General features: G+C 28.9%; 3 pseudogenes across 1 annotated transcript; 1 reads left to right on the plus strand and 2 right to left on the minus strand.

The window, feature by feature from the left end:
• The first annotated feature begins 9,917 nt into the window (after positions 1–9,917).
• LOC111275793 (receptor-like protein kinase THESEUS 1 pseudogene) lies at positions 9,918–13,575 on the plus strand (annotated as a pseudogene). The gene has a single exon (XR_016333560.1). The product of XR_016333560.1 is annotated as a receptor-like protein kinase THESEUS 1 pseudogene (transcript).
• Positions 13,576–13,677: 102 nt separating this feature from the next.
• On the minus strand, positions 13,678–15,499 carry LOC111276500 (uncharacterized; annotated as a pseudogene).
• Positions 15,500–18,879: 3,380 nt separating this feature from the next.
• Positions 18,880–19,564, minus strand: LOC149511697 (uncharacterized; annotated as a pseudogene).
• Positions 19,565–20,506: the final 942 nt, after the last annotated feature.

Consider the following 20,506-nt stretch of genomic DNA (forward strand, 5'->3'; position numbering starts at 1 on the left):
ACTTTTGCTTTTGATAGAAGCTAAAGGTGATTAGGATTATTATATATAGCTAGGTTTTCTCTTAATTTTTTCTTAGACAAAAAGAGAGATGGCAGAGAACGTAGCCTAAAAAAAAAATGATTTTACCTTTGAAGTGAAACTTCCAAAGTCAAGTTATATGGTAGTATATATATTTAGTTGATTTCATGGATACAGAAGTCAAAAAGTTGCAAAAACTTTTTACACTTCTTATCCTTTGAGTTCAAAGTATGAAACTATGAAATTCATAGCCATTATTTACTTACCATGCTTTGGATGATCGGTGGAAAGATTTTTTTTTTTTTGAGATTTTTCCATGTTTGGTAATTATTTTAAAGTCTAATTAATTTAGAGTCAAACCAAATCAAACTTTATAAGAAGAGCATGCGCTTTCAATGCTTATTTTTTTCATTCACAATATTCAAAATCAAGATTTTGCTTAAAAAAATTGAACTCTTTGACCATTCAGATCAATAGACGTTGATAATTTTTTATTATACTATCAAGTGATTTTATTAGTGTAAGGTCAATAATAAAATACTGTGATAACATTTAAATAAAATATTAATCAATTATTAAATGGATACTATACATATGATATGGACTTTTAAAAAAAAAACTAGTGTAAATTAAAACAAGATTAATATTCAAATTTTAGTAGAATCATTAAATTTAATCAACTAAATTAATTAATATGTTTATTCTTAAGATCTTATTAGGTGGGTGTAATTATCCTCAATTATATTCAATATTTCTAAGTTTCAAACTTTAACTGAAAATTTATTGAAAAAGAAAACAATCATTGCTTTTAGCAAACGTATTCATTTAATTTTCCTAGATCAATGGTAACTAATTCATCATTTATCAACTATCGTATTTATTTGCATGAAGAAACATAAATTTATGACTGAATTTTACTTTATCTATTTTTTAGATGTCTCATAATTGTAATTTTTCTTTCTTGAATGTTTAAAAATTTTATTTTATTATATTTTAAAATTATTTTTTTAGTTTTTTAATTTTTTAATATTAAAAATTATAATATATAAATTTTTTATTTCTTATTTTAACATTAAAAATATTAACAATATTTCTTTTAAAATTTCGTGAGAGTAACAAGTACCTACAGTTTAAGATAGAATCTTTTGATAGTAAAAAAAAATTTATCATCAGTTAATGATTACTTAATCTTGTTTCAAAAAGCATCTTCACTGTTATAACTTGAAAAATTATTACTTCAAAAATTTTAAGTTCAAATTATGATACAAGCTAAATGGGTGGAATTTGTGTACAGGATGAAAGAAAGTTACCTCTTTTTGTTTACATCACTAAACTAATATATACCAAGCAAAATCATGATTCATTGAACTTTGATAATGATGTACTTGCATCTGGATTTTATTTACCGCTCCATTCACAAACAAAAAAAATAAAAAAAAATTATTATTATTATTTTTATTTTGGAAGTTGTTATCTTAGTATCTTTATGAGATATGGTTTCAAAAATGTCAAACCATGAATCATTGTCATGTGAAAAAACACACAAATTCGTTATGAAGTTTGGACATATATAAATCTTCAACATTGCACTTTCCCATTGGCCGATATCTTTAAGTATATAATAATTGTGATTAGTAGATAAAATGTTAATTTTTTTTATTTTTTAATCAGATTAGATTAAATTTTAACACAGAACTGGATCCAAGTTATCAAATATAGTGTTTATGGACACTAAAAATAAAAAATTAGAAAAATTTTTTCTTGAACATCTTAAATTTTTTCAAATATCTTTTGTAATTGATAAAATTAATAAATTTATTAATAATTTTTATACATATTATAAGTAAAAAAAATTCATGAATCCACTGCTAATCTAACACTCAAATATAAAAATATCCCTTTTGTATAATAAAAGTCCAAAATTTTTTTATTTAATTATGTTGACTTTGGATTTTGATTTTGAAAAATTGAGAATTTGAAAATATGAGATTTTGACTCTTGATCGAGGATAATTTATTGAGTATGAGATTTCAATTTTTGATTGAGAAAAAATTTTTATGACAAAAGTGATAGGTTTTGGGCTAAAAAATTTTCAAAATGAGATTTGTAAAAGTATTTAGCCTTGATTAGGGGTAAAACCATTTCTAAGATGAGATATTTTATTTCAAAAGAAATGAATATTTTTTTAAAGTTTTGAAACCTTTGTTAAGGATAAGTTTTTTCAAAGATAAGAACTGATTTATAAGATTTTCAGACATAATTTGTAAAGCTTCCAAACATAATTTTCAAGACCTCCAAGGATAATTTGTGAGACCTTCGAATATAATTCTCAAGACCTCCAAACATAATTTGTAAGGTCTCTAGGCATAATTCTCAAGACTTTCGAGTATGATTTATAAGATTTCTTGGCATAATTTTTAAGACTTCCAAACATCATCTCAGAAAAACTAAAATTTGAAAAAAAAAAGACTTTTTGATAAGATTTTGATCCTCGTATGAGAAAAATATTGTGAAAATAAAGTTTGAAGCCTTTGAATGAATAGAATGATTTCAAAAAGAGTTGGTAAGTTTTGGTTAAGAAACTCTTCCAGTTTTAAAGTTTCATAGCCTCCATTTAGAAGATTTTTTTTTACCACTAGATGAGAATCTCATATATGAATCCTTAAGACATTGAACTTTAGATTTGAACTTTTCAAGTAAGAATCTTTGAATCTTGGATGCAAATCTTTGAATCCTTGATAAGAATCTTAAGGACTTATGCAAATTTCAAGAATCTTTTGGTAAGATCCTGAATTTTTGATTTGAATATTTGAATGAGCCTTTGATCTCTTTTAGATAAAAATTACTTTTATATTTTCAAAGTTGTGGATCCTCTATTTGGAGGAATGTTTAAATGTCGAGATTTGTAAGACTACTAGGCATAGTTTCTAAGTCTTTCGATAAGATTTGTAAGTCTTCTAGGCTAAATTTGTTTTCGTGTCGAGATTTGTAAGATCTCTTGTCATAATCTCAAGTCTTTTGGGCAAGATTTGTAAGTTTTTCGAGCTGAATTTGATGAGCAAAAGTAAGGATATTTTTATATTTTTTAGAAGTTGTTGAACTTCTGTTGAAATAAGCCTTTTATATTTTTCAAAGATTATTGAGCCTTTGTTGAAATGAGTCTTTATAGTTTTCAAAAGTTATTAAGTCTTTGTTGAAAAAAGCTTTTTATATTTTAAAAAGTTGTTGAGCCTTTGTTGAGTCTCTTTTGACAAGAGTTTTTTTATATTTTTAAAAGTTATTAAACCTCTATTTAAGGGAGTCTTTTATGTTGTTCAAAAAGTCTGAGTTTCTGTTTAAAAGAGTCTTTTAAAAAAAAAAATGTTGAGTCAATTATTCAGATGTAATGGATGTCTATATTTTTGCATAATTCTTGTTTCACAAAAAATATGCAAAGAGGGATAGCTGTAGACATCCTATTTAGTCCAAGGTATTTTTTTATTTAATTTTAGAATTTTAGTATTTTGTCTAGTTTAGGATTATTTATTTTGTTAATTAATTTATTTATGATTTTTTTTTAAAAAAGAAAAGAAAAGAAAGAGTTTGATTCGGTTTAACGTCTAGTTTTTTAATTGAAAAAAGAAATGTATTGATTTGAGATGTGGACTTAGATTAAACATCTAAAATTGATTTTGATTAGGAGATTGAAACCAAGAAAATTTTCTCTTATTGTGATTTGGATTGGAGGCCTATAAAAAGACCCCATTATGATCAATTAGAAAAAAATAAAAAATCAATAAAAAAAATCAAGAGAGAAAGAGTAAAAAAAAAAGTAAAAAAATTAAGAGTTTTTTTATAGTATTTTATGATAGTTTGGGTTTAGATAATTAGAATTTTCTCTTGAGAGTATTATGTTGAGAAAATGAGTTAAGAAGAAATAGAAAATGAAGGCATTCAACAAAAGGTTTTGGTTGCAAAATTTTCAAGGGTTTTTAGTATATATGTTTTAGGTTTCTATTTGATTAAACCAAAAAAAAAAAAAAAAAGACAATCACCATAGGCGAAAGGTGCTAGTGAAATCATAGGTTGTTTTGTAGAGAAACAAGAAAGAAGATAAGGTAATTTCTTTTTTTTTTTTCTTCTTTATTTGTACATTTATTTATGTTATTTAGTTGTTTCTCTTTCTTCTTTTATGCATTTTTAAAATAAAATTTTGTAATAAATATATGATTCCTACCAAATGATTGGAAGATTTAAATATTAAATTATGAATTCTAACAAACGATTAGAGAACTTCATAATGAATTTTCAAAAAATAAATTTTCAATCCTATAAACGATTGGAAGATTCAAATTTTTGTTAAATCTTACTAAACTATTGAAAGATTTAATGATTTTTGTTTTCAAAAGAAATTTTCAAGGTTTTCAAATAAAAATCCCTCTAAACTATCATAACGTATAAATCCGTGGATCTACCACTATATATGGATTAGAGAAGTTATCACCAATATTTTTTGTTTAGGTATGATTGACCATTTGAAACATATTCTAATCCATGAAAGTAGATGTTAAGTTCAGGAGTCAGTTATGTATGAAAAATGTTATAATACCCCCATATGCTCATCTAAAGGATGGTACCATTTTTATTTCAAATCATCCAAAACTTGATCATATTTGTAATTTACCAAATTAATTTAATATTGAAAATCAATCTTAAAATTATCTCAATAGTTTGGTAGTAATTTAAGGTAATTTTCTCACCTCAAAAGTATTTATAGAGACTAATGTCCTATTCTTAAAAAGTTTCGTTATCGGATTTATTAATATATTTTTATTAAAAAAAATTAGTAAAGTCTCCCAATAATTCGGTAGAACTTAAAAATAATCTTCCACTAGTTTAGAAGAGAAAAATTATTTTTATGTTTTATTATTTTTTTTTGAAAAAATTGATTTATGAAACTTTCCAATAGTTTGGTCGATTTCATTTTAAAAATTAAACCCATGAAAATTCTCTAATAGTTTGGTGGAATTCATGAAATTATTTTATAAGGATTTTTATTTGAAAAATATTTTTTATAAAATTATTTTTTTCTTTTTTTTAAAACACATTTATTTTTCAAAAATAAAATGGCAAAAATAAAATTTTTTAAAAATAAAACAAAAAATTAATAAAAAATTAAAAATAAAATGAGTTAAAAAATAAAATCAAAAAAATAAAAATAAAATGAAAAAAGAAAAACCTATGATTGGGTTAGGTCGGTACCAAGGTCAACGCGTGGATCATTATCAAGTCACTTGTGGGTCAGGCCTTCCAAAACACTGTTGTTCTGAAACGATATAAAAGGCAATCCTTAGCGTTTTTGCTTCAGAAATCCCAAAGTCTCTCTCTCTCTAGCCAAAAAACTTGTACCTTCTCTCTGAAACCCAATTAAGAACACCATCGAAAACTTCAACCGAAAATTGGGTAACTTGCTGATTTTTGAAAAATCACCGAAAAGTTCAATCGAAAACTAAAAAATCCATCGATTTTTGGAAAAGCCACTGGAATCCCACTGAAAAATTCAACTTCATCGGAAAATTCCACCAAAAAAATTCAAATATTCTTCCTAAACCCAGAAAAACCTAGAAAAATCCAAGAAAAACCCAAAAAAGCTTGAAAAATCCTCAAACCTTCTTAGAAAGCTCCAAAAATTTCCATAACCTCGTCATAAACTCTAGAAATCAAAATGCCAATCCATAAACTTTAAATCAAACCCCAAAAATCCAGAATTAAAATTCCCTAATATTCCCACTATTTAGAATTTTTCAGACCTTTCTTTTTAGAACTCTTTGTATGTGTCCATCCTCTGTAGAGCTATCTCAATTATAGGCAACTTAAGATCCAATTTTTGAAAATGGACAGAATCAATCCCAAGCTTGAATTTTGGAATTGAGTTCTATCCAACGTGATTTTAGGTTCCTAAATTTCAACATTCACATTAATATTAATTTGCATTAACTTTGACTGAACTGGTAAGATTCTAATTTTAGATTTCCTTGTTCTCGTGCGAATTGAGCTAGAAGGAAAGTAAAAAAGAAAGAAAAAGAAACGAAAAAAAAAAAAAATAATAACATAATAATAGTAATGATAATAATAATAATAATAATAATAATATTAGTAACAGTAATAGTAATATGGTATAATAGAGTAATAATTATACTATATAATAATGCTAATAGTATAGTATCATGATATGCACAAGGAAAATTGGTTTTGATTAGCCCTAAACACATTTGATATAAAATCTTACCAAACGATTTGAGTATTTTATTATTTGCTTTTAAAAAATAATTTCTTAGAAAAATATATCTATAAATCTAATAACGGAACCTTTTTAGTGAGGGACACGAGTTTTTATAAATACTCATAAGGTAAGAAAATTATTTTAAATCACTATAAAATGATTGGAGTAATTTTGAGATTAATTTTTAATAATTAAATTTACTTGGTAAAAATTCAAAAATATTTTTAGGCTTAGATAATATGAAATCAAATTAGTATAATTATTTGATGGGCATTGTGATGGTGTTATAATTTTTCTCACGTATATTCCAAAATCTAGTCTTGGTTTCATAGATATAAAATCTATTTTTTAAAGATACTTAAGTTAAACTTGATATTTCTCTTTAAAAAAGAAACATATTCACTTAAGTGATCAATCATACCTTAAAAAAATATTAATACTGACTCCCAAAATTAGATCTAACTATAAGTCTACGAATTTATATGTTATGACAAACTTTATTTCATGAAATCATTGTTAATATGCTTCAATTCGTTTTCCTCATTCGAATCATTGTATAGTTAGTTTAAAGTTCAAGACTTTTTTCTATTAGAGGAAAAAAGATTAAAATTAAAACAGGAAGGATAATAGTATTTCAAATAATACCCATATGTGTTAGTTCAATTGGTAAATAGATTTTTTTTTTTTGTTAATTAGGGTCTAAATTTTGTGGGAGTACTTGGATAGTAACTTCGTAAATGTATCAAGACAATATGAAAGAATATATTTTCAAAATTATTCGACAGAAGAATTAGGTCTAAACAAAATATGAACCAAGACAATGTAAAGGAATGTGCCTTTAAAATTATCCGAGAAAAAAATTAGGTCTGGACAAATATGAACACATCTATTTATAAAAAATTCAAACAATTAGTGTTGTACAGACTAATTTCCTCATTTTTTTTTATATATAAAAAAGCTTATAAAATCTTGACGGTTCTAGCTTCGTTATTGTCTATTAAATCGACTGACTTTTGCTTTTGATAGAAGCTAAAGCTAATTAGGATTATTATACATAGCTAGGTTTTCTCTTAATTTTTTCTCAGACAAAAAGAGAGATGGCAGAGAGCGTAGCCTAAGAAAAAAATGATTTTACCTTTGAAGTGAACTTTCCAAAGTCAATGTTATATGGTAGTATATATATTTAGCTGATTTCATGGATAAAGAAGTCAAAAAGTTACAAAAACTTTTTACACTTCTTATCATTTGAGTTCGGAGTATGAAACTATGAAATTCATAGCTTTTATTTACTTATTATGCTTAGTTTGGATGATCGGTGGAAAGATTTTTTTTTTTAAATTTTTGTTTGAGATATTTTAGTGTTTAGTAATTATTTATGATTTCGAATAATTTAAAGTCAAATCAAATCGAACCTTATAAAAAAATAAATTCTTTTGGTATTTATTTTATTCATTTATAATATTTAAAATCGAAACTTTACTTAAGAAGAATCGAACTCTTTAATCATTCAGATTAATAGATATTGATGATTTTTTATTATATTATCATGCTATTTTATTATTGTAAGGTCAATAACAAAATATCGTGATGACATTTAAATAAAATATAGTCAATTATGAAATAGATAGTATATATATGATATGGATTTTTTAAAAAAAATTTTAGTGTAAATTATAACAAGATTAATATTTAAATTTTAGTGCAATCATTAAATTTTATCAACTAAATTAATTGATATGTTTATTCTTAAGATCTTATTAGGTGGGTGTAATTATCCTCAATTATATTCAATATTTCTAAGTTTTAAACTTTAACTTAAAATTTATTGAAAAAGAAAATAATCATTGCTTGTAGCAAACATATTCATTTAATTTTCCTAGATCAATGGTACCTAATACATCATTTATCAACTATCGTATTTATTTGCATGAAGAAACATAAATTTATGACTAAATTTTACTTTATCTATTTTTTAGATGTCTCAGAATTGTCTTTTTACTTTCTTGAATATTTAAAAATTTTATTATATTATATTTTAAAATTATTTTTTTAGTTTTTTAACTTTTTAATATTAAAAATTATAATATATAAATTTTAAAAAATTTTTACATTAAAAATATTAAAATTAATTTTTTCTAAAATTTTGTGAAAGTAAAAAATACTTACAATCTTTTTGATAGTAAAAAATATTTATCATGAATTAATGATTACTTAATCTTGTCTCAAAAAGCACCTTTACTGTTATCACTTGAAAAATTATCTTAAAAAAATTTAAGTTCAAATTATGATACAAGCTAATCGGTTGGAATTTATGTACGAGATGAAACAAAGTTATCTCTTTTGTTTACATCACTAAACTAATATATACCAAGCAAAATCATGATTCATTGAACTTTGATAATGATGTACATGCATCTAGATTTTACTCACCGCTCCATTCACAAACAAAAAATAAAAAAATTATTATTATTATTTTTTTATTTTGGAAGTTGTTATCGTAGTATCTTTATGAGATATGGTTTGAAAAATGTCAAACTATGAATCATTGTCATGTGAAAATACACACAAATTCGTTATGAAGTTTGGACATATATAAATCTTCAACATTACTTTCCCATCGGCCGATATCTTTATGTATATTATAGATGTGATTAGTTGAAAAAATGTAATTTTTTTAATTTTTAAATCAGATTAGATTAAATCTTAACGCAGAAGTGGATCGAAGTTATCAAATATAGTGTTTATGGACACTAAAAATTAAAAATTAGAAAATTTTTTTCTTGAACATCTTAAATTTTTTTAAATTTCTTTTGTAATTGATAAAATTAATAAATTTATTAATAATTTTTTACACATATTATAAATAAAAAAAATTCATGGATCCACTGCTAATCTAACACTCAAATATAAAAATACCCCTTTTGTATAACAAAAGTCCAAAATTTATGCTGTTAAAAATTTTTGTTGTCATAGAAATGAAATAAAAAAAAGCATATATATATTTTTTCCCAATTTTGCTTTGAAGGAATTGACTTGTGATCGGATAGATGCCTCCAGCTTATTGCCGTAGACAAATTGAAAGAGCAAAGTAATTGAAAATTTTGACAAATGATTTTTTTTTTCAAAAAAAAAAAGGGCAAATCTTAAGATTAATTATGAAAAAGAAATTTTATTTTCACAGAAAGGACCGATAGTGATGGTGGCCATGTGCGCCAATGCGGCGGATTTTAGACCGTTAACCGCCGTCAACTCCGTCTAATCCAAAGCCGCGTAAAAGTGGGTCCCTTTTTATCTTTCCCAGCCCATCAAGGCATCGACCATTCCCTGCCAACCAATTTATTATTAAACAATTTTTCTTTCATTTCGAATTTTAATTTTTTCATTTTTATAAAGTTAGAAAGTGGTAATTTTAAATAAAAACATAATAATATAATAAAAAATAAAAAAGTGGTAGTTTAAAATTTTAAAAAAATTATAATAAATTTAATAAAAATAAATAAAATATTTTTATTTTTATGAATTAAAATAATTATGACATGATAATTTTAATATTATATATATTTAATATGAAAAATTACTATACAAATACAGGAATTAATTGACAGAACTACTAAATCTCAAAATTTTTTTTATTTAATTATGTTAACATGGAATAATATAAAAGCTTCACTTGCCGGACTTTCATGGAGCTTTCTGATATTAAGCTATCAAGCTTATGAAAAGCTACTTAGTAAGCTTCCTGATAGAAAAACAGCTGGTTTTTTATAGGAAGTGATACATTCCCAGGAAACAGCTGGTTTTTAATGGGAAGTGATACATTCCCAGCTTCAGATACATTGAAAATTTACAACCTTTTTTTTATTTTCCTTCTAAACTGGTGGGGTCCTTTAAATTTTCTCTGTAAATGACAGCCTAATCAACAGCCTGGAAAAGTTGGGTATATGCAGAAGCAGCTGCTACACTTTAAAAAAAGGCTCTTTCTTTTCTTGGTGACATTCATGTTATCTCGACTGGGTTTTTGTCTTTGAGAATCCAAAAAACCTTAAACTCAAAACCCATTTCAGGGAATTGTTGGCTGTTTCCTATTTTGGCTTCATTTTAAGGTAAGGGCACTGATAAAGTTTCGATCTTTGAAGTAAAGTTTATGTAATTTTGCATTGCATTTGTAATGTTTTAGATTGTAGTTGGATTAGCATTGGGGCTAGTTAGATCTGAGATTAGAAAGATATGAACTTTGGGGGTTGAATTATTGGATATTAAGGAGTTTTTTGAGGTTAACTTTTTTGGAGTTCTACGGGATTTTGGGGTTTCTTTAGATCTTAGTTTACTGGGAGTTAAACGTTGTTTTGAGGCTTTTTTTTTTTTGGTTAATGGTTTGTTCGGTTGGGAACTTGGATTATTGTTAGGCATTTGAGTTATTGAAAAGGTTGAAGATGAAAGTAGGGAATTGGGTGGCTTTGGTTTTAGCTGTTGTTTTGTTTGAGTTTTTGGGTTATAGAATACAGGCCTCATTCACTTCCGCTGATAACTACTTGATTGTTTGTGGTTCTTCACAAAATGTCACATTCCAAGGTAGAACTTTTGTTCCTGATTCGGGCCATTCTTCTCCTTCTTTGAATAGTGGAAGTTCTTTTGTTGCTAGTTCTAATGCTAGTGTTCCATCTTCAATATATCAATCGGCTCGAATTTTCTCTGGCATTGCTTCTTACAAGTTTGACATCAAGCAAGAAGGTCGGCATTGGATCCGGCTCTACTTTTATCCTCTTCCTAAATCAGGCCAGAACTTGAAATCTGCTCCATTAACAGTCGTCACTGATGATTTTGTGCTCTTGAACAACTTCACTTTCAAGAACTATAATGGTTCTTTTTTGTTCAAGGAGTATGCAATCAATGTGACTTCCGATACCTTGACCCTTACCTTCATCCCTTCAAATAATTCAGTTTCGTTTGTTAATGCAATCGAAGTTGTCTCCATTCCAGATGCAGTCCTGCCTGACCAGGCATTAGGTCTGAATCCATCTGCTCCTATTAGTGGTCTTTCAGAATTTGCCATGGAAACTGTTTATCGGTTAAACATGGGGGGGCCAATGATCACTGCTCAGAATGATACCCTTGGAAGAACATGGGAGAATGATGTAACATATCTCCATGTAAACAGTTCTGCTGTGAATGTTTCAGTCAATCCTGCTTCTATAAAATATACAACTTCTGTTTCTATGGAAACAGCACCAAATTGGGTCTATGCCACCGCTGAAGCCATGGGAGATGCAAATGTACCCAGCATGAACTTCAATGTAAGTTGGGTCTTCCCTGTTGATCCAAACTTCAAGTATCTTGTTCGGGCGCATTTTTGTGATATCTTGAGTCAGTCTCTCAACACTTTGGTTTTCAATCTATACATAAATGATGATATTGCTGTTCCAAGTCTTGACCTGTCAACATTGACTGGTAAGCTAAAGGTGCCTTATTATAAGGACTTTATCTCGAATTCTTCAGTGGAATCCAATACTTTGACTGTCAGTATTGGTCCAGATTCAGTGGCAGACATGACTAATGCCACAATGAATGGACTGGAGATTATGAAAATCAACAATGATGCTAGAAGCTTGGATGGGTTTTCTTCTGTTAAGAATCTCCTTCCGAAATCATCCTCAAAGAAGAACAAGACAGGGATAATAATTGGTTGTCTTGTAGGAGCTGTAGCTGCAGTGGCATTGATTGGGTTCTGCTATTGTTACCTGGCAGCACGAAAGTCAAAAACTACTCATCAAGGACATCCATGGTTGCGTTTGCCCTTATATGGAAACTCTCAGACAATGACCAAAATTTCCACAACATCACGGAAGAGTGGAACAGCAAGCTGCATCTCATTGGCTTCCTCCAATCTCGGCCGGTTCTTCTCTTTCCAAGAAATCCTTGATGCTACCAACAAATTTGATGAGAGCCTACTTCTTGGAGTTGGTGGTTTTGGAAGGGTCTACAAGGGAACACTTGAAGATGGGACTAAAGTTGCTGTCAAAAGAGGTAACCCCAGATCTGAACAAGGTCTTGCTGAATTCCGCACTGAAATTGAAATGTTATCAAATCTTCGCCACAGACACCTTGTCTCTCTTATTGGTTACTGTGACGAAAGATTGGAAATGGTTCTTGTATATGAGTATATGGCTAATGGACCCCTTAGAAGCCATCTTTATGGAACAAATCTACCACCTTTATCATGGAAGCAACGACTTGAAATATGCATTGGGGCTGCTAGGGGACTTCATTATCTCCACACTGGTGCAGCCCAAAGCATTATTCACCGAGATGTGAAGACAACAAACATTCTCTTGGATGAGAATTTTGTAGCCAAAGTAGCAGATTTTGGTCTCTCAAAAACTGGTCCAGCCTTAGATCAGACCCATGTGAGCACTGCTGTTAAGGGTAGCTTCGGTTACCTTGATCCTGAATATTTCAGAAGGCAGCAACTCACAGAGAAGTCAGATGTGTATTCATTCGGGGTGGTTCTGATGGAAGTTCTCTGTGCTAGGCCAGCTTTAAATCCCGTTCTCCCAAGAGAACAAGTTAATATTGCAGAATGGGCAATGACCTGGCAGAAGAAAGGTATGTTGGATCAAATCATGGATTCTAATCTAGTGGGGAAAGTGAATCCAGCTTCGCTTAAGAAGTATGGAGAGACAGCTGAGAATTGCCTGGCTGAGCACGGCATTGACAGGCCATCAATGGGAGATGTTTTATGGAACCTTGAGTATGCCCTTCAGCTGGAAGAGACCTCATCAGCACTAATGGAACCTGATGATAACAGTACAAACCATATCCCGGCCATTCAGTTGACAGCACTTGAGCCATTTGATAACAGTTTAAGCATGATCGATGGAGGGAATTCTGGCACCGATGATGATGCTGAAGATGGTGCTACTAGTGCAGTATTTTCACAACTAGTAAATCCTCGTGGAAGATAAATGACAATTGATCCTGCCTTGTCCTGATTTAGCCGGTGGACATCCTGAAAATTCAGTTGTCCTAGCCCTAAGAATACTTGGAAACATCCCAAGAGATTGAAAGAAAGTTTTTCCTTATAACATTATTCTGTTCTTTTTCCTCAAATTTTCTTTCATAATATATTTAGTTTGTAATATAGTTGAGTGATGGCTACCAATCAATCCATCAGAAAATTGCATGTAACGTACCATAAACATTCCATTATTGTTGATTTAATTCATCTGGGTTCGAGATGCCCCTGTTATTATTGCACAGTTACCAGATTAAGGAATATCCTATTTGTCTTTTGTTCACTGTACGAGTTTAGAATTTTAAGGCATCATTTACTATTTCAGCAGTTTAACTGACTTGCAATGTTGGAAATCCATTATCTTTATATGCGATTTCAAGTTATGGTTATCCGTAGACTGTTCCTGGAATATCTGTAAGTTGTTAGAAGCCATAACCAGAAAATTTATGAACTAGAAAGGAAAAAAGTTTCTTCTGACACCCACCAAGATATATTGGCATTTTCCTTGCTAATTCAGTACATGTAGGAAAATCGAAACATATGTTCATATCTGGTTAATTTTGCATGAGTGGTACCATGAATAACAGTGTTACTCTGGCCAATATGATTATTTGGTGCCTTTTCAAAATAGCCAACAGATTTGTCAATAGAGTGCTAGACTTTTTAGTTTCAGGTTCCAGAGTTGTTTGATGAACTGCCAAACTAGATTTACTGAAGGGAAAGAAACAAAATAAACAGAAAGCTAGAACATCCAAAACTTGGAATTTCATCATTGCTTAGAGGAACAAATAATCAACATTCCTTAAACTGCTAGCCAACCTGTCATTATTATTTCTTAAGAACAAGACTTATTTTCTGATTATCTGAAAGCCCATGATTATCTCCTACAAACTATTCCATTCCCACTAGAGGCTCCACTGGTACAGTTAAGCGTGCCAAAGTCCATCAGCAATGAATCTGTTTGTTCCAGAACTCCAGCCGGAGAGAATATACAGGAATAACAATCTGCAGTGAGAAGTGATGAGGTCCTATATTTGTCTTCCCCTCCCAGTACTGGCGTTGCCATGCCTGGCTTTGCAGGGTTCGCGAAATCCTGCTGATAAGTCCTGCCAAGTACTCCTTCAACTTTAGAAGATAAACCATAGAATTTGAATTGCACCTACAAGTGAGCAAAACAATCATCAGAAGATATTTGGTAGTTATGGATCTTATTGTCTTCCTTGGTCACTGGCACCACATTGACTGAAATCTCAGCAATATCTGGTAGAGTCACTAAGACACTATTCTTTTCAGAAGTTCTCTCTAATGTAAGGTCACTTTCTGGGGGTTGCCATGAAGATAGATGGCCTTCTGGTATGACAATATCTTTCCCGTTGTATATGTTTGTCCTCAAGAGAGAAGGTTTGAGTACCAAAGAGGACGCCAACTGCTTGTATCCAAGTATAATCCCGGCTTCTACCTGTTGGCCTGAGGCCAATGAACCTGACATTGATTTGCAGGTTGAGATCTGATACCAAGCTGAATTGCTCGTTGCTCTTCCCATGGAAGTAGAACACAATGCCATCTCCACCAATGAATCTGGGGTCCAAGCATGCTGCTCCTGGGGCATTGCAGTTTGGCTTCTTATCTATCACCAAATAAAACATTGTAAAAACTTACAAACCTCATTAAAATAAGTTTATCATGAAAGATTAATGGTTGTAGTTCTAACTTTTGCATTCAGCCTTGCATATGGGGGAATCACAATTAGCATAGCAAATTTTGGCTTTTGGATGTGATAGCTTTGATAATGGGCATTGAGCAGGGCATCTCATAATTCTGAGAAAGAAACGACTCCCGCGTGAAAAGCAAGTCTTATGTTCAGCAACATTCTTCCCATGAATCTGCGCCAGGGCTAATGATATCAAGAGCAACAGAACGATCAATGAAGAATTGTTGCTAAAGGTCTTCATTTTCTGTTAAATGGCCTAAGCTCATGAAGGTGGCCTTAAAACCCTACTTTCAGAGATTTATACTCTCTTCATAGAAATTGACAATTTGGAATAATTTATATTGTTCTACCATTTAAGTAATCCTCCAAGAATCTTACTTATTCTAGAATTTAGCAACTTCGAAGCAGGAACATGGCCTTCTTGGACTGTGTGCAGGATTGTTCATCTTGGTCAATGCTTTGGATTTCACAATAGTAATTCAAAATTTTTAGTTGATAATCTCCTATTTTGCTCTAGGATGGCTTCATTTGTTGAGTGCTAGAATCAAGTTTTTGGTCAAGCTCAGCCCCTGTGATATGGAGTAAATGCCTTTTTAAAGGGTTTTCAGGGTTATCACGTTGGAAAGTAAGTGCAATTGCTTGTATTGCACCTGAAACAATGACTAGGAAAATAATAAAATTTAAGCTACTTCTTTCGATCTCCATAATTCAATACTCTTTGATGTTAGAAGAAGGAAACCAGGTTCGGTTGTTAACTGCTGCAAGAATTCCTGCTTTCTTAGGCTGCAATTATAGAATTCCAATAATAACAAACCCCTTCTCATCTCTGTATTATTCTTTTTTCATTTTTCACTGTCTTTTTTTTTTTTTTAACTTGTGATTCAATCTAATATTATATGTTATCCTAATAGGCTAATATCCATAACATATGAAGCATGAACATGGCTAGCCTAAGGATACAAAGAACTTACATATTAATCTTGTATAAACTTGAGCTTCTACAATTAGAGCTTTATTGTAACAGATTTTTCATGAGAAGTAGTTTTTAGCCACGTGCTATGCACGTGATAGTCAATTAAAATATAATATAACAATAATTTAATTTTAATATTTGTAATTATGATGATAAATAAAATTTAAAATTCAAAAAATATATATAAAAAAACTCAATAAGAAGTTGTATAAAAAATAAACATCTAATCTTTCTCTATTTTGATCTTTCTATTGAGAAACTTTTTCTTGAAGTCTTTTAGTGTAAGGTTATCGTTTACATCTTTATCTTTCTTTAGAGAATCATCTTCTATTATAATCAAACTAGATTGAAACATTTTCCTTCTTTTCTACCTTTAGCTTTTCACAAGCTTTCCTTTTATTTTCTTTGTTGGTAAATCTATATCTTCAATTTTATGTATTTTGAAGCAATCAATCATTGTTTAACTTGTTCAAGCTCTTATTTTTGATCTATTTACACTGAAAATTTAAATTCCTCATTGAGACTTGAAACTAGATTTTTGTAATAATCAGGCTCTCCTCTATACTTTGTTGCTTCCTGCAATTAAATAATAATAATGTTATAAACAATATTTCACATTATATTAAATTAAATTACATTTATGTAAACAATAATTCATTAGCTTATCATTCAAGTAGTTGAGATATTTTGAAATTTCACAACCAATGAGAGTTTTGTTGCTTGAAATAAAGCGAGTATAATACTTTCCTTTTCATCACTGATCTCCATTTTTAACATGTATCTATTAACATGATATAAGTTAGTTTGAAATTCATTTGATTAGAATAAAAAATGCATATTTATTTTATGCATATAACATGCTATTATAATGAAATTTCTTACCTCCGTCCAAATTTTGTAGTGAATTTTCTGCATTTTTTGCACCATGCTTGGTTGATGTCTTCATCAATTTCTACCTTCCCCTTGCATTCTTTACAAGCATCATACCAAGGTTTTTCTTTATTGGTAATATTCATTATAGTTGCTTTGAATGAATATACTATATTCTACAAAATTAAAGAAAATTAATTTTTTATAGTATTTCAAAAATTATAATTTAATAGAAATGAATATTATAAACCTTTGTAGTTGCAAATGAAGGATCAATGATTTGTTCCAAAGAGACTTCCAATTCTTCCATTTTCTCTCAAGCATTGAATATGATATCACATTGTGACTTTCGTAATCAGATATCCTAATAAATTAATTAATTAATATTTTTATTAATTAATATAAAATAACTTTAATTTCTAGAATATTTGAACGCAATGTATTTAAAGAAAATAAAGAACTTACCACTTTCTTAATTTCTTTGTCTTTTTTATTGTAGGATTAATAATGATGGAAGATATTGCCAATGTATTTATTGATAAACACCTGAAAAACATACAATTAGTAAATGATAAGTTTTAAAAAAATAAACTATTTGAAAATTTGACCAAGTTTATAAATAGTAAATAATAAGTTTAAAAATTTAAGAAATATTAAAAATTTAAGCAAGTTTTAGTCAAGATAAAATATAATTTTAAAATATATCAATTACCTTAATATGTATTTCCTTGCACATTTAATAATGCAATAATTGGTCTTTCTTCTTTCATGTCTTCAAGTAATTGACCCTCAAATTCAGCCAAACTTCCTTAAAATAGTACTTCAATGGATTTCATCTTGCAATTATATATATATATATAATGTTCTTTATTAAATAAGTTTAAAATGATGAAAATATATAAAAATAACTATAGTATAATATATACTTGCTTATCATTCATTATTGTTATTTGATGCCTGGAATTGCATCCCATAAAACAAGATTTGACTTTAATAACAAAACCCAATGTGTCTGTAATTAACATATGTTAATGTTAATAAATAAATTAAACATATATTTATTTTAATAAAATTCATATAAAATGAAGCAAACTTACCAAATATTTCTCTTTTTGAGATTTCCATCACTTTATCCATTGAATGATAATCAAGCAACATTTTTTCTAAACTTATAGAAGTTTTTGCTTCTCTTATGTTGGTATAAGATATAATTGTTAACTCAATCTCTTTGTTAACATTAAAATATTATTTCTTAATAGATTTGACAAATGCATTTGATATGATATATGATTTGTCTTTCATTAAAGAGAATTGAAATTTTGTTATTGTCTCACTAAACATCACAACTAAAATTTTTGTTCACTGCAGTTCATAAATAAGATTAAATTCATAATTTATACTAAAATATTCAAATGTTATATCAAAATTATATTAAAAAAGGACTAAAGATTTTTACCTCTTCATCAATAAAGATCAACTTTAAAAGCTTTCCTGATTCTTGTGCATTATTATACACCTCTATATTTCCTTTTCTAAGTACTTAAACTTTTATCATCCATTGCTTGTTTTTCGCATTCAATTGATTTATATTTGATTATTGAGTAGCCATTATATTTGCACTATAAGGAATAATAATGAATTCATAGCAAATTTTAATTATTTTTCTCGTTGGTTAATTGCAAATAGTAAAGACCACAACGAGCCAAGACATAGGAAAAAAATAAAACAAAAACAGAAGGGGAAAACTGGAAACCTGATAAAGAAAAAAAATAGCTCATTTCTCTTAATTTGAATAGTGCATTAACTAATACCAAATATCTTAATAGAATACCTAAGCCTCATAATGAGTCATCCGTGCAATGCAATAGACCGAAACAAACAAAATTTTTGGTAATAGCTATGAGTATTGACAACCTAGATTTAGTTGGACTTTGATGATTACCTGTCATTAACATGATGGAAAAATGAATTCTTTTATTAATCCAAAAGGGTAGAAACCTTGAACTTTCTTGTTACTCAAATTTACTAATTAGCTAAGCAAAATATATTAGATGATTGGATCTAATCTTTTTGCCTTCAACAGTATCACAATCAAAGCTAAATCCACGAGTTGGGTAGTCACTGAAATCAACAGAGAAATCAGCAGAACCTAACCCAACTGAGAATTCAAGCTCATCATCACGGATCACAAACTTGATGTTGAGCCACAGCAAGAGGACCTTGACTTTGATCCCACTCAAGTTGGTTAGCTTGTCTTTGGATATGACCCCAGTTATTGTGGACTTGTATTTGAGTTTATAGGAGTCAATGGAAAAAGATGCAACTACCATTCAAATAAACTGAGAACTCTCACCAGTGGACTTGTTTAGCTTGTAGCGAAATTAATATCCCATTGGGAAGGAGACTTATGAGGAAGTCATATTGTAACTTAATAAGCGATTAGTGAATAGTAGCATAGAGGCAGATGGAGAACGAGGAGATCAAAGAGAGAAGAATCAAAAGGAGAAATGCAATTGAGGAAATGCGTTTTAGGTGGAGATAAATTTTCCATTTTCTTTGATTGTGCTAAATTTGACATTCTAGTTTAAGCTGATGCTGGTTGTGGAAAGTTGTTATATATATATATAGGTGATGTGTGGAATTAAAAAGTAGGAAACAAAAAAAATTAAATATTACATTAGCTAAAACCTGTTCATAGCACCTTGAGTCAATGGACATTAACATGCAAATGGATCAAAACCTTCCTAAATCTGAACTTTAGCATATTAGGTGACCAAGTTAACAATACTAATAATATCAATACCATAAAGAAGCAAAAACATGTGAATTAGAAGGCAGATAATAAGGAAAAAAAGAAGAAAAGATTGAAGGACTATAAAAAATTTATCTCAAAATAAATTGAAAGTATAGGAAAATAATAAATATGTCTACTTACCTCTTTTCTTCCAATGTGGTGAAATTTGAAGCTACAATGACAAAATAAATGATAAATAGTTAGATTGTTTGAATGATTGTAAAATTAATTTTAATACTTTTATGAAGAAATATTGAAGCTTATATAATGAAAGAAATACCTATGTATTTGATAACACTATGGAGTAATACGTTTAGCTTTATAGTTTTTACATTGAAACATAGAGACTTTGATATCTATTAAAGTTCTTTGAATGAATTGTTTTGTTTAACTAAACTTTGTTTCTAAATAAGATTGCAACATCAGCATTATATTTTACAAAATTTATTTATTAATTTAGTAATCAATATATGGGCATAGGGAAGTCCTATTTTTTGAAATTCAATAACATAGACATGTGCTGCAACTTTTTTGAATATTTCTTTCTTGAAAATTTGATCTATGAGATCTTGCAATTAAGCATGAAATATTCTAAAAGTCATATTTGGTTTATCTTGAGCAAGTTGACCTTCTTTGAGCTTATCTATAATTTTCTTCCATTCTGGATTACATGTCATAGTTATAAAAAGATCTAGCTTTCCAAAACGTTGGACGAAAGTCATTGCATCATAGTATCTACGCCGCATGTCTCTAGGGCCACCAATAAAAGTTGTAGAAAGAACTATCCCTTTTCCCACTTGGCTTCCTCTTACATTTCCAGCTATTACACAATCAACAATTCTTTGATACAATTCAGATTGAATATT

The sequence above is a fragment of the Durio zibethinus genome, chromosome 25 (assembly GCF_047325235.1).
Source record: "Durio zibethinus cultivar Kanyao isolate XHJ-2024 chromosome 25, ASM4732523v1, whole genome shotgun sequence".
NCBI lineage: Eukaryota > Viridiplantae > Streptophyta > Magnoliopsida > Malvales > Malvaceae > Durio > Durio zibethinus.